The 14,404-nt window shown below is 45.3% G+C and overlaps 2 long non-coding RNA genes across 3 annotated transcripts; one reads left to right on the top strand and one right to left on the bottom strand.

Annotated features, from left to right (window-relative positions):
- The first annotated feature begins 36 nt into the window (after positions 1-36).
- On the top strand, positions 37-3,761 carry LOC129782636 (uncharacterized). Its single transcript, XR_008744685.1, has 2 exons — positions 37-1,455; positions 2,428-3,761. It is a non-coding gene; the product is annotated as an uncharacterized LOC129782636 (long non-coding RNA).
- LOC114010860 (uncharacterized) lies at positions 2,607-13,048 on the bottom strand. Of its 2 annotated transcripts, none has more exons than XR_003552534.2 (4): positions 13,021-13,048; positions 5,595-5,708; positions 4,388-4,576; positions 2,607-2,869 (listed from the first exon to the last, which is right to left on the bottom strand). It is a non-coding gene; the product is annotated as an uncharacterized LOC114010860 (long non-coding RNA). The 2 variants fall into 2 exon arrangements; XR_008744684.1 differs by lacking the exon at positions 13,021-13,048 and adding an exon at positions 9,709-12,527.
- Positions 13,049-14,404: the final 1,356 nt, after the last annotated feature.

Genomic DNA, 14,404 nt, shown 5'->3' with positions numbered 1-14,404 from the left:
TCTCAAACCTCCCATGTCTCAAGTGTTGGAGTTGTCTGTTATTCTATTGCAAAGTCTTTCCCCTCTTGGAAAAGAAACAGCAAGTAGAGGAAAAAGACCCAATGGAGTATTTGAAAAGAATGAGTCAGGGCGAAGCGAGGCTGGACTTGCCCGGATTCCTCCTGGGACAGCAGAGCCTGCAGCGGTGGCAGTCAGTTCTGACATTGAACTCTGCCTGCAGCCTGGCACCGAAGCCCTGGATGTGGCGGTAGAAAAAAGTGCAGTCCATTTTTTAGCTTGGTGTGGGGTGTTTTTGTTTTGTGGTTGGGTTTTTCCTCCCACTATGTGCGGCTGACCTCCTCCCTCCTCCACCAGGAGCCTTAACAGGGGCAGCAAAGCAGGGGCAAATCTTGGTATGGGCAAAATACGTGGATGCCTCGAGCAGCAGGCTCTTGGGGACAGCAAAACCGATGCTTTTTGCTGCACACTGGCTCTGCCTGCATTCAGGAAAGCTGGGCGGGTTGCCTCTGCCGCTCTCCACGGAGAGGCTGGGTAGCTGGGGGTAGATGCTGCTGGTGGCCCAGGAGAGGCCAGGTTGGCTCTCCATCCCCTCTTGCCCAGCTCTGTCCTTTTCTCCGCTCTCCTCTTTGCCTTCTTTTGGGGCAGGTGACATTTAATTCTGTCTTTGTGGCTGAGAAGCCTTGTGCCCTTGTCTTTTTATCCTGTAGCTGGTCTTCTACCACCATGGCTTCAACTCCCTGCCCTCCTCTCCTTTCAAAGCAGCAGTTTCTTCCCCCTGCTCCGAAGAAAGGGAAACCTGATCCATTTTAAGGGTAAAACCCTGCAGAGGATTCACCTTCAGGCTGTTTGTGAGCCAATGGCTTTGATGCACTTTTTGGCATCTAATTAGTTTGCTAAATTACTAATGATGACCCTTTCTGTAAAGGAGACAGTGTGTGGAAAAAAATTCCTAGATTCCTTCAAAATATGTCCTAGCGGCATGGCTGCTAATTGAGCAGGAACAGAGTAGGTTTTGGTGGACAATGATGGGGACAGAGCGCTAGCCAAAGTAGTGTCCTCCCATGGGCTAAATCCTGAAGTAAATCCAAGCTCATTCATGGGCCTGTCACATAAATAAGGAGTGAACCCCTTCACACCATTGAAAATCTGAAAATCACCTCGTTAACATCATAGTTTTTAGAACCTGCTAAAGTCAGTGGAATTTTTTGTATTATTTTATTTTGTTATGTCTGTGACAGGCCCCTGGTCTGGATTTGTACCTACGATTCCAGAATCTGACCCTAATTAAGGGTTTCGACGCTAGACCTCTCAGGATTTTCTACTCCTCCTGTGCAATCAGAATTCAAGATAATCTGCAGAAATATCTACCCTACTTCCACAGACACCAGCCACAGGATTTGGCCCTAAACTGAGGAAAGCCTGTATAAAAAAAGAGAGTACAAAGTCCAGTGTAAGGTAAAATTTTCTTTCCCTCACCAAAAAAGGTGTTGGTTGTAGGGGACTTTTTATCTTTTTTTTTTTTTTTTTTTAATTTTCTCTTGATCCTCAGTTATTTATTCTGATAATCATGTTTGGTGCATATTTTATCCACTGGCTGGTTCAGCTGTCACTGCTGGTGATTACTGCCAAAGGCAGGGTCTGTCTAATTAATGTTTTCCTTCTCATCTGCTGAATTTATATAGCCATTAAAGATAAATATGGATGCTTTGTGGCATTTAGACCCCAGATTATACTTTCTCATACATAGCCACTAGGGAGACTTTTGCTGCATTTTATGGCATAAAGGCACCAAAATGCTCAAACAGGGTAAGTCAAATAGATCGTGCCAAGTTGTTATGGCCCAGACAGTCCCTCTTTAGACTTATTTAGAGGAAAACTTTATTTCCAAATAAAGCTTTCAACTGGAAAGGGTTTTTTAACCCCTGCTTCCCTGAAGCAGAAAGAATTCAAAAGGATGCTGTCATCTAGTTTTTGCCCAGAATCGATCTCCTTTGACATAGTTATGAGTCCGTAAGGAATTTTCTCTGGAATGAAGTCTCTTCAAATAATGCCCTTGTTTTTACTGTTTTTCTAACATGCATACACAGTAACAGCAAGATTTTGGGTACTCCTCTTCCCCCTCCAACCCTTACAAATGCTAGGTAGCATCCAAGAGTTCTGAAATGCTGCGAATTTCAAAGAAGGCAGGCTTTAAATAGTGTGCAATTGAGCTGTATAAATCACTGGTGTATTATTGCAGCCAGGATCAGTAGAGGATTCAAAAAGGATCAGATACTCAGGTGGAGAATAACAACATCCAAGTGCCACTGCACAGAAATGGCTGAGATATGTAAAACACCCATACTTTAGGGAAGATGTCAAGTTCTGAGTGTCTGGAGTAAAAAAGGCTTTTTTCTTTTTTTCTTTTTTTTTTTTTTCCCCACTAAGGAAAGAAACAAAACAAACCAGCCTATTCTGTAGCTGTGCACCAGATGTGCACCTTGTACCAAGGAATATGGTTTGAGGTATTGTCAGGTGGAGCCTTTAACAGCTCCAATTCATGATCTCTACAAGGTCTTAGAGTAGGTGAAGAAGTTACTGCCCATGGTCATGTGTGTGCTCTGAGCTGAAGGTTTGGATCTGACCAGCATCTCCCACTGCTCAGCCTGAAGAAGCAAGGCACTTACAAGCTGCCTTTCAAGGAGGAGAAGAAAAATACTCTGTCCTACCTCTTGACATGAGGTCTGGCTCTGGGCGCTTGAAGTTCACATCTGGGAAGCTCACGAGTCAGCAGGAAGCAATCTTTTCTGAATATTCTTTGGACGTAGCTTTGTAGTCGAAGAGGTTGGTTGTGAAATTCTGGAAAGCCCAATGGTAATGTTGCTGATGCCTAGAAGAAAGAGAAAAATGTCTTTACCAGCAGCAAGTACTGCTCTAAGGTTGAAGAGGAGAGTCTGGGTGCGAATATAATGCTGGCAGCACCACGTCAAACGCAGCAGGTTTGATATTCCTTTCCTATCAAACTCTGACTTCAAGATGCCGGTTAATCTTGCTAGTCTCAAGTGCTGAAACAAGAACATGATAATGGCGACTCTGGCGTAAAAAGAATTTGATTTTGCTTTTAATCATGTGGCTTCTCTAGCCACATCCGGAGGTTTTCCTCTAGGTTCTGATGAACCCAGCATTTGGGCTTGCTTCAAAGCAGACTGCATAATGTACATGTGTATATCGACCTGTGTATTTTATAGCTATAAAATGGGCTGGGGCTGTTAGCTGTGCTCAGTCCGTTGCTCAGCTGGTTAAAAGAAGATGCAAAACACAAACTGCTACGGCTCCTCATTTGTCTTTCCAAGCACCGTGCCTTGGCAGTTTGTGGCAACTGCTGGGCATGTCATTCGGGCATAAGGCAGCTGCCTGTCATCGGGCAGAAATTGGCATCACGTAGCTGCTGCCTGGCCACTCATCTGCGTTCAGCAGTTGGGAAAACACAGCACGGGGTTGGTTCTGCTCCCATGAAAGTTGGGGGCTAACCCCCACCCCATTCTTGAGATCCATAGGAGCAGGACTCAGATCAAAAAATATTCTTTTAATAACTAAAGGCCTACTTTCCACATACTTGAATTTACAGCACAGTTGGACTATTTTGAGGGACTAAAGGCACTTTAACTGTCTTTTAATGCAATGTATTTACTATGGATTATCTGCATGGAATACAGTCTTAATATTAAAAAAAATATCTTCCTTTTGGACTGCTTTGTTTTCAAAATAAAACATGCAAAGGATTATTGGTCATGTTATGTGAACTTCTAAGCAAGATGGGATTTTCATCATGTATTCTTTTAACTGACACTACAAGAATACAAGGATTTTTTTCTTTTAAGACATCCTTTTCTGTCTTGGTAATAACACATCATTATCAGGAGCTGTTCCCAGGACATATCTAGGATAAAACCTAATGTAATTGAGGTTTGAATTAAGACTGTAATTTTCTTGTTATATTCTGCTCAGCTTAAGTTGTTTTTTTTTCCCCCAGCCTTCTCAGCTTGAACAATGAAGTTTGCTTGGCCTGTTTGACTTTTTGACAGTAGTCAGGTTTAGTGATTTGATCTCTGCATTAGCACCAAATTATTTTTAAAATGTAAATCACTTTAAAGGTCATTATCTGAGACTTCGAGGTTAGCACCTCCACTTTTAGGCTTCCTTTGCTATTATACAGTAAAAGTATGAACAAATGGGCAAGAGCAGTAACTGAAAGGAGATAATGAACTGTCGGAAAAGGCCCATCTTGCAATTGGTTACGGTATCAATAGGCTGATTCCTGTGGGAGCTTTGATAGCACTGCTTCCATCAGTGTTACACCTTGAGTAGCTGCTAAGAGCATAGCCCGTAACCCTTTCCATGCGCTTACCTTGCACGCTGCTGCATCGTGTAGAAACATCCAAGGCAGCACAGAAATTGCAGCGATTCAGTCCTGCTTCTCATCCCCTGCAAGAGGCAAGTCTGAGCCTCGTTAGAGATACAACGGGGTAGATGGATGTTCACAGAGGCAGGACGGAGCTGTACTTAAGGCATGGGCTGTGGTCCAGGAGTTGCAAGTCTACGATAGTAAAAGCAGCTCCTGTTATCTCAGCTACTCATCTTAATATATGAACAGTAACACACCCTGTTTTGCCTGTGGCTATCTAAATTGTAAACTCCCCATCCTGGGGCTGTCTCATAGCACGTATATGTCCTGTTCTTGGTCTTGATTCTGCTCGAGAATCGAAATGCGTAATTTTCTAAGCATAACTTTGTCCCTTATGCCCTTCTGGAATGAAACACCGCCCCCCCCCCCCCCCCCCTTTTTTTTTTTTTAACTGCCTTTCAATGGTTACAACTATGTTGCAGTATTAGAAAAAGAAGTAATATACCAGCTTCTTCTCATTTCCCCTTCCACCTACCCAAGCCCCTCACATCATCCCCTCTTCCCCAGGAGTCTTTTACAGGTTGGGAGAAACTGTGCTAATACAATACAAACTATGACTGAATTTAAATATTTTAAAAGAATTCTGCTGTCCCGATGCCTTGTTCTATTTTTCTAAGCGGAGAAGTAGCAGATATATAATTAGAATATATATATATTCCATATATATATATACACACACTTATATGCAAATACTTCATAACATACAAATAAGAAAAAATGTAAATAGCTGTCAACAAATCGTTTTCATACCAAACAACATCTCAGAAACAGGGGGAAAAAATACCTTAGCCATTATGCAAATAAACAAGGGTTAGTACCCTGGAAATGCAACCTCAGGTACAACAGCATGCTGAACCATAATTAATAGCACTGAAAGCAAGTCGGGAGCAGATTGCTACAAAAGGGCCTGTGGGTGGTGGAATAAAATCTCAAATAGATGCACAGCTCCAGATCTGCACTTTACAAGTGCTGTGGAATTAAGCTTTCGTTACGACTGGGAGCAGGGAATTAGGGCTCCAGAAGTCCTCACCTGGTTGTATATTAAATGTCTTTATGCCTTGGGGTGCCTCACCTTTTCTCGGGGAGGATGGGAATAATTTCCTTTCTCACAAACAAACTGTAAATTTGCTGATATTTGTAGGATACTTACAGATGCTCAGGGGAGAGGTGTTTTCAAGGTGGGGTGGAATTACTTGCTGAGGTGACTGCAAGCATCATACACGTGTCCATCTCAGAAGCAGGTTTTTTTCATCTCTTATGCTCACTAAAAGAATTTAGAAATCTTGAGTCAGCTTTGGAGACGAGGAACGGGTGCTGCTGTAGCCAGCCTGTCTGACTGGAATACATAAAACACACTCGCCACGGCTGGGGTGGTGGGCAGCAGCACTCGCCCAAAGTGGGGCTCATAGAAATTCTAGAACAGGTTTTGGGGAAGCCATGAAGCTGACTATCATGCTGGGGTTTTTATTATCTTCCTGACACATTTTTATTAGTACGCATAAAATATATTTCTGGCCCATGGATGTGAGAAATAGATTTTTTTGTTGTTGTTGCATTTGGCAAAGGGAACTGTATTTCCACACCCCCTTCTCTATCTGACACACCAGCTCTGTGCCTTAGTGGCTGCTCATCCACCTCTCCCAGGAGGCTGCATCTGCCTCCCCATCACCAGGGCTCCACAAAGAGCTAAAATGTGCCTTCAAACATCTGTACGGTCTGCGGATCAACCTGCTGGGTGCTCTGGGTGCTTGGCAGGACAAAACTCAGCTGGTGCCTGCAGCAAGGGCTATCAGTATTTCAGGCAGGTAGTTCCATAGAAAACTTAGAGCACAACTCTTCTTACCATCCCTTAATCAGACCGAATTATAAAATTACTAATCAGAAGGCTATGCTAAAATCGCAGGGATAATGCCACCACCCACCCACCAGTTGCCTGCCTCACCAACCCCTGCTGCAGAGGTACTTTCCACCCTGCAACACTGGCTTCTGCCAGCCAGGTTTCAAACGGCTCAAGTGATGTTTCTGCCACCACAAATTACTATCAGAAGCTCCACATTACTCTCCTGAATGGCAGATAGGGGAAGATTAGAGGGTGGCATCATGTAGTGCGATAATTACCAGCGCAGCTCCCAAAAAGGCTCAACTAACAGGCTGGATCTAAGGAAGCAGAACACACCTGCACATTTCCATTCAGCTACCACGAGAGGATCTCTGCAATAACCTTCATCTCCTCCCACAGTTTTCTCATTACAAAAGGATGAGGAAGAACCTGTGAACCTAATTCACATGCTGAAAACTTTCCAAAGGCTGGGGTTTATTTTTCTTTATCTTTTTATACAACAAATCCTGGTTGTTCAGCAAGTAGGTCAGAGCAGGCAGAAATATTCCTTTTCCTCAGAAAAACTGAGCTAAATTTTGTTGGTCCCCTCCTCAATTTGAACTAAAGTTATAAAAACTGGCAGGTGGTTTTGTTACTTTTTTAAAAACCTGATAAATCTTCAGCATGTGCTGGCAGAATGCATGTAAAGCCCTTTTCCTCTGCACAAAATACATAACTCATAAAATTTCAGGCTTGCTGTGATAAAGATAAAAGAAAGCATTTTCTATTTGGGTTTGTGGTTTGTTTTTTTTAAGTACTGAAAAGAGCGGGTTTGCTGTTCTTTTAAGAATAATAGTGGGTTTCATGCTCTGCAACAAGCTGCATGCAAGTACCTACAGGCTTCCTGGTGCCTGCTCTTGAGGTTATTTCCATGACTCCACTTCGCTGCAGAAGGATTTTTAACTCCGCCAGCCTACAGACCTACAGACTAATAAGAAAACCCAGGGTGAGAATTTTTTAACTCCTTCACCCTTTCTAGTTGACGGAGGTGGGGATAGCTCAAAGTGCCTGACTGTCCACAAAGACATGAAGATCTACGATAGCTCCCGCTGATGGCAAAGCAAGCAAGTGATGCCTGGGGGTGTCTGACAGCAAGAGATGCACGAGTTTGTGTGTGAATGTCTGAGAAACAGCCTGTGCCACGAGCTTGGGCACTGGGAACACAGGACTGCTTAACATGCAGCTGTGAAGAGTAAAACAGAAGCTTGAAGCAATCATCAGGTTAAGGTTTTTAACATTAATGCTATCCCTTGTTACTGCACTTTCTTGGTATTTCTATGCCTCTGTTGCAGGCTCGATTATTTTCCCTCCCCAGACAGGACAGACGCCTTGGCTTCTGTGCAGTTGCTCCGCAGCTTTGAAGAGAATCTGCAACAGAAACAAGGTTTTTCTTGGTGTTTCTTCAAAGGAATAATAGGGCCTACCAATATGCTCAGCCTGAGAAAACCGATAAGATCATAAAGCAGAGTGGTATTGGCTGCAATAACTTCCTATCTGTTATGAAGCTTCCCATGGCTCAAACGGGTAATTATCTCCACGTTGTGCTGACAGGTTCCCATCTGTTTAGGGCAGAACATTGCATCTTAAAAAGAAGCAGAAAGGAAAAGCACCAGTTACACTCTGACAGGTTCGCTGGGCTCTTCAGAATACCAGAGGAACTTGATTGAGATGCTAATGAATTCCTAGTAATCCACTTCTTTATTTGTGCTGGTCTCTATTTCTTCTGCAAAACCGGAAGATGGAGAAAAGCTGAAGACAGGAAAAATATAAGTAATATTTGTAAGGAAGGAGCAGACTGGAAAACCTAGAGGCCAGATCCTCAGCTAGGATTTGGCAACGGCAGAGGAATGACTGATATGAGGTAAACCTTCGAAGGATGAGCAATATACACAGGGCACAAACCTGTACTGCCTTTGCATCCACCTTATCCACCCGCTTCCTTGCCTTGCCTCTTTCAGTCTTACATTTTCTCCACCCAGATGTTTAGTACCATCATCTGAGGCAGGAAGCAAGAGCTAGGGCTCCGGATTCTGCCTCTGGTGTCTTTCAAACAACCTTGAAGAAGTCCCTCGGCTCCCCCTGCTTCAGCGTGTTTAGGTAGGGCTTACCTCCTCCGCAGGGCACGCTACACAGCTCTCTGATTTAACGCACACAAAGTATTTTAAGATCCTTGGTTGAAAGGCACAGAGTGTTGTTAATTTGTCCCAGCCATCATCACTGTCCAAAATGAGCTGGAAAAGGCAAGGAGAAAATGGCAAACCCTGGCATTAAATCTACTTCTGCCCCACATGCCCCAGAGCAAGACATGTATGATCCCAAGAGGAACGAGGATATTCTGTGTGCTGGTGAAGATCCTGCCATGGCTCCTTGCAGGTTCAACAGGATGCCACTTCGGTTTGATGTTGCACAGTGAGGACATGGATGATGCAGCATCACAGAACTGCAGCGAGGATCAGAGCAGCCAGGCCATGTAGTAACCTCAGTCCTTTAGGGCGCGGAATGCATTAAATAATTATCTCTTGCTTTCTTCCCATTTACCTATCTTTTGTTAAATTTTCCATTCTCTTCTTTTTTTCCTTTTAATTCTTCCAGCTACGTCTCATCCATATCACTGCACAGTTCCGCAAGCAAAATAAAAATAAAATTTAACTTTGCATTTATAAAATTCTGATCAGCTTCTCAGTAGATCAAAGCCTTTCCAAGGTCTGGGCCAGGATGCTGGATGTATATATTCCTGCCCCTTCCTAGCCCTCTGCCATTCATCAGCCCTTCCACACTCTGTCAGCAGTCCCTAAATAGAAATGCCAGCCAAGGAAGGCATGGCGAATTTGTCCTGAGAATTCATTAAGAAGGATGATACAGCGCCTTAATTTGCTCCATATCCTAGCACAACACATAGCAGAGCTTGTGCTGGATGAGTCAACAAGCCCCCACTAATTATATACTTTTATCATTTTGTAACAAGCCTTAAACTGCTTTCTTCAAGAATAAATGAAAGGCTGCTTCTAAGCTCCTTAATAACATTTTAGAGTTTCAGTGAAACCTCAGGAGAGAATAAACATTTGGCAAATGAGGAAAAATTTTATTTAAACAGAGAAGAAATTTTACTGCTTAAGACTGCGTATGAAGTGACACAAAACTTGGAAGCATCGTGCCTTTCTTCTGCGGTTTATTATTATTATTATTATTATTTCCATTTTGTAATGTTTATAGTGCACTAGATGCTGTTCTTATTAGTCCTGCTCCTAGTGGTGCAATTTTTCCAGCATTCTCTTTCGACTCCCACCACATTTTATGTTTTGTTTTTATGCCCCAGCTCAATTCAAGAAACTGCAGAAGAACGCCAGCTTTCTGCCTGTTGCTCAATAGCTTTCTAGTTACTTACATCTAGCCCTTGGGGTGGCAGGGAAGATCTGAAGATGTGAAGAACGCATGTTCTAAAAGAAAGATCAAAAGAACACCTTAAATAATATATAAGGCCAGTTTTGGGAGGCTGAACACACTGGCTTGGCACACACCTCCTGTCCTCAGAGTAGTAAGCGCATGAGCAGGATGGAGGGGAGCAAGACACAATCCTGCCCTTGCAAAACCAGATGCAATTTGTTCAGGCATGACAGACTGCAGAGTGCCTTCGGGGACCCTGGAATCATCCGGAGCTGGACAGGGCCTCCAGGGGCTTCTCCAGCTCCCCACCCCAAAGCACACAAGTTTCCTTGCTTCTATGTTAACATATTCCTATCTAACCGCTCTTATTTCCCATCTGCACCCAGTTCTACGTTTAAACACAGGTGCTGATTCCCATTGCACGGATCTCCCGCGGTTTTTCCTGAAAATCATGCATGGGATTAATGAAATAACAACTGAAAACTGTGCTGTTTTAATAGCACGAAGGATTTAGATCTTGCCTACAAAACCATGGCAGAGGAATTTAACTACATGCTTAAACACTGCTTCAGTGACTTTACGGCTACCTGCCAGCTTCCTGCAGATTCAAGATGCCTCATGTGCTTGGACTCTTTGGAAAAATCCCACTAGCAACTGTCTGCCGTCTAAACCCCAGGTATTTGAAAAGCTGACTCCATCACAGTCCTGCTCTTGTCATTTAAATGTTGCCCCCCTCCCTGCCCCCACATTTCTGCCACTTGACAGTAGCAGACACCAGAGCCAGAACTGATATTTTTACCGAAGTTACTTAATGTTGCTCACACGTTCAGTGTAGGCAGGGAAAAGATAAACCGGGTACACAAGGCAAAGCCACTCATGCATAGAATAAGCTGTTAGCACTTTAGCAGAGCCATCACCATAGTTTATAACTCAATCGTACTTTTTTCCTTATTAGCTTTCATCCCATCATCTCAAAATGGTTTACAAACATTGACTAGATTACAGGGCCACAAAACAAAAAAAATAAATAAATAAAAAATTCCACTGCCACTCATTCAACCAATTTAAAACAAACACAAGATAATACTTTTACCCCACAATGCAATTAAACTGCGGAACTCAGTGTCACTGTTGCTAGCATTAATTATGCCAATCACTACGTAGTTATACGTATTTATATAGGTCCACCACTGCATATTAAACACAGGAGCCTGAAACAAACCACTGTCAGGCTTCAGAAAACTGCACCAGGAGGAGGATACTCCATATATATCCCATTTTATTATACCCTTCCCACAGGCAGTGGTATCTGGGAACTACTAGAAACACTAATATTGGTGTAAATAAACAAATAGGGCAGTCTGACATTCTTTACTCCGGCATTCCTGAAATGCAACTCGTTTTGGCAGGACACAGGGGTGCAAACCCTCAAAACCGTTAGGAAAAATCTCTTCACGGGAAGGGTGAAGCCCTGGCACCGGCTGCCCAGGGAGCTGGTGGAGTCACCATCCCTGGAGGGGTTTAAAAAACGCATGGATGCGGAGCGGAGCGCCGTGGTTTAGTAATGAACCTGGCGGTGCTGGGTTAATAGTTGGACTTGACGATCTCCAAGGTCTTTTCCAACCAAAACGATTCTATGATTCTAAAACAGCAACAGGGGTGAGGAGAATGATACCTTACTGTGTGTGACAGAATTGCTGAAGGGTTTACAGAGGCAGAATGCAATTGTGTGAAGAGATAGTCAGCCGTTCCCAGATGGAAAAAGAAACAGGGACAACGTAAGGTCTTTAGGCGCTACCTAGCTGGTGCTGCTCAACTGAATAGTCAGACTACGCAGAAATGCCTTGGAGGCACGTTATTTTTGTACACTTTTCTAATTCACCTTTTCAGCAAAAATACTACCATCGTGGTTACATCATCAAGGCATTCCCGCTCTCATTGCTCTTAATTTAAGCAGCAGTTATCAGATGAGGCCACATCATTATATTTGGGGTTGATTTTTGTTTTGTTTCTATTTCAGTTTCACTAAGTTCTTCCTTCAATAAAGTTCCAGAAAAATAAACAAAACAAACGAAAACAAACAACTGCCTTTCGGGGAAAAAAAATATGAATAAATACTAAGGAAAAGTCTTTTAAACCAGCTGCAGCCCTCTGCTGCCATCGTATGGGAGCTGCTTTTGGAGCAGCAAGAAAACCTCTCTTGAGAGGTGCAGTTAACTAACCCCAGGAGAACTAGTTATTTATAGTCATCTACTTCAGAAGCCGAATTTGTAAAAAGAAACAGTTATTTTAAAACACAGTTTGTGAGTGAATACAAACTGTTTACTGCTCTAAGAAAGAATGGCAGCTCGCCGTGGTTTTTCCCTGAGATTGCAGCACCACAGAATGACGCAATTTTAGTGTAATGCAATAGCGTGTAACGGCTGCACGGCGATCAGTAACTACTCCTTGTAGCACAGCCTCTGCTACCAAGAGTTGCAGGTGGTATTGTGGCACATTTTTGTTTTACAATGCTACAGCTTTGCTCCTAGACATATGTCATGGCATGCTGACTTAGTGTCGTGATAGCTTTCCACCGCACCGTGATATCCATGCAGGCTTCACGGTCCTGCGTGAGCTCGGCCCACAGCATCACGTAGCGAGAGGCACGCTGCAAACTTCTGCTCTGACATTAGCACACGCCAGGGCCCGGCAGCGTTGCTTGGGATCACGTTTTCCCTCAGCAGGTTGAAGATGGAGCTGGGTGGGCCTGGTCGGGCTGCGCTAAGGGGTGGCACAGAGAGCTGGTCACGGCACAGACCTACTGGGGGGGGAAGCCCTGCTAGGGGGGAAGAAGAAGCCCTGGGGTGGGGGGGGAGCCCTACTGAGGTGGAGGCGGGGGGGGCGAAGAAGAAGCCCTACTGAGGTGGAGGGGGGGGGGAGGGGGGCAAAGAAGAAGCCCTACTGAGGTGGAGGGGGGGGGAGGGGGGCAAAGAAGAAGCCCTACTGGGGGGGGGGGGGGGGGAGGGGGGCGAAGAAGAAGCCCTACTGGGGGGGGGGGGGGGGGGGGGGGGGGCGAAGAAGAAGCCCTACTGAGGTGGAGGGGGGGGGCGGGGCAGAAGAAGCCCTACTGGGGGCGGGAAGGGAGAAGCCCTACTGAGGGCCCGCAGCGATGTTCCTTGCGGTACCCCACACAGGCCCCACCGCACCTCACGGCCCCACGCCAGCCAGCCAGCCACCCCCCCCACCCGCCAGCCAGGGGCCACCTCCCCGGGCCTGGCAGCCCCACAGCCGACGTGGCCCGGCCAGGAGGGGGCTGCCAGCCGCCACCTACCGCCAGGGCCGGGCCGCGCCTCACCGCGAAATGGAGGCCCAGCCGCCGGCGGCCTTAATTATTCATGAGGGGGCGGGGCAGTGACAAGCGATGAGGGGCTTTCAGCCCGGGGGGGCGGGGTCTGATTAAATATTCAAGAGGAGGGCGGGGACAGGAGGGCGGGGACAGGAGGGCGGGAAAGCCCCGCGCGCGAGGCCCCGGCTTCCCGCCGCCCTCCCACTCCGCGCTGCAAGGGGCAGCGGGCGAAAAGGCGGGAAAGTCACTATTACAAACAAATTACCACAAAACCCCACGGAGAGGGGCGGAATTATTAAGAATACTAATGACACGCTACTGGAGCAAAATATTTGTGTTTCCTGTAGCGATTTCTTCCCTCCAACACGCAGGTGACTGCCTTTGGCCCCATTGACAACCACCTCCCTGAAGCTGAACTTTCTTCTTTTTTTTTCCAATTTTGCAAACATTTCCACTGCCGACTAAAGCACACAAACACAGGCAAGCACGCCTGTGTGCACCTGCCTGCGGTATATACCATAGATACTCAAACCCTCCTTTAAACCCCAGTAGGGAGTGTGGCTTGACTGAAAGCTTTAAAAAAAAATAATTTTCAATAATAATAATAAAAATAATGTATTTTTCTTCACACACACACCCTGGGACACGGGGTATGGTGCTCAGCAGGGTCTGCTTGCCCCAAAGCCCCCCACTCCTCTGCTGTTCCCTCAGGCAGCCCAGTGGGCACTCCAGCCAGAGGTGTTTGTACACAGGATTTTTCCTGAGGTAAAACATAGCTTATAAAGCATTGTCTGTAACTAGGCATCATCTGCAAGACCTTCTCTATTAACTATGTGTAGGTTTGGTTAGGTTAACTATGTGTAGGACCCCGATTTCAGCCCTTTTGACTGAATTTTGGCGGGCTGCGGGGAGAGGGGCTGCAGAGGGCTGAGAGGAACGCGGCCTAGCTGGTTGTTTGGCCTAAAGGTCTGTCATAACCCAGCTAAATCCAACCCAAAAACGCAGGTAAAAGGCCAAATACAACTCACTCCAGCAAATACTGCAGCCTGAGGAGCAAACTGAGGGAAATAAAAGCAGGTGCTGGCATTTTCCTTCTGCCTCTGAGGGCTGAGCTGAGCCAGCCCTCCCTCACAATAAAAATTCCCCCTCGCCAGCAGCAGCAGGGTCAGGATTCCCTGAGCTGTGCTTTCTGCTCATGCTTACTCACTAATTTAGATGCTTACGGGACTGGTTTGTACTACCAATTTGATGTAGAGCCTTTAGCATAAATAAAAATATGTTTTTTGTAAGTTGTCGGTGTAGACCATGGAGTAAAAAGTACCAATGTAACTCCATGGCTGTGCTCAGTGCTTTAAGCTTTGACATCCTT

Source organism: Falco peregrinus, chromosome 18 (assembly GCF_023634155.1).
Source record: "Falco peregrinus isolate bFalPer1 chromosome 18, bFalPer1.pri, whole genome shotgun sequence".
Taxonomy (NCBI): Eukaryota; Metazoa; Chordata; class Aves; order Falconiformes; family Falconidae; genus Falco; species Falco peregrinus.
Note: the sequence above shows the minus strand (reverse complement) of the source record. Positions and strands in the feature narration are given on the sequence as shown.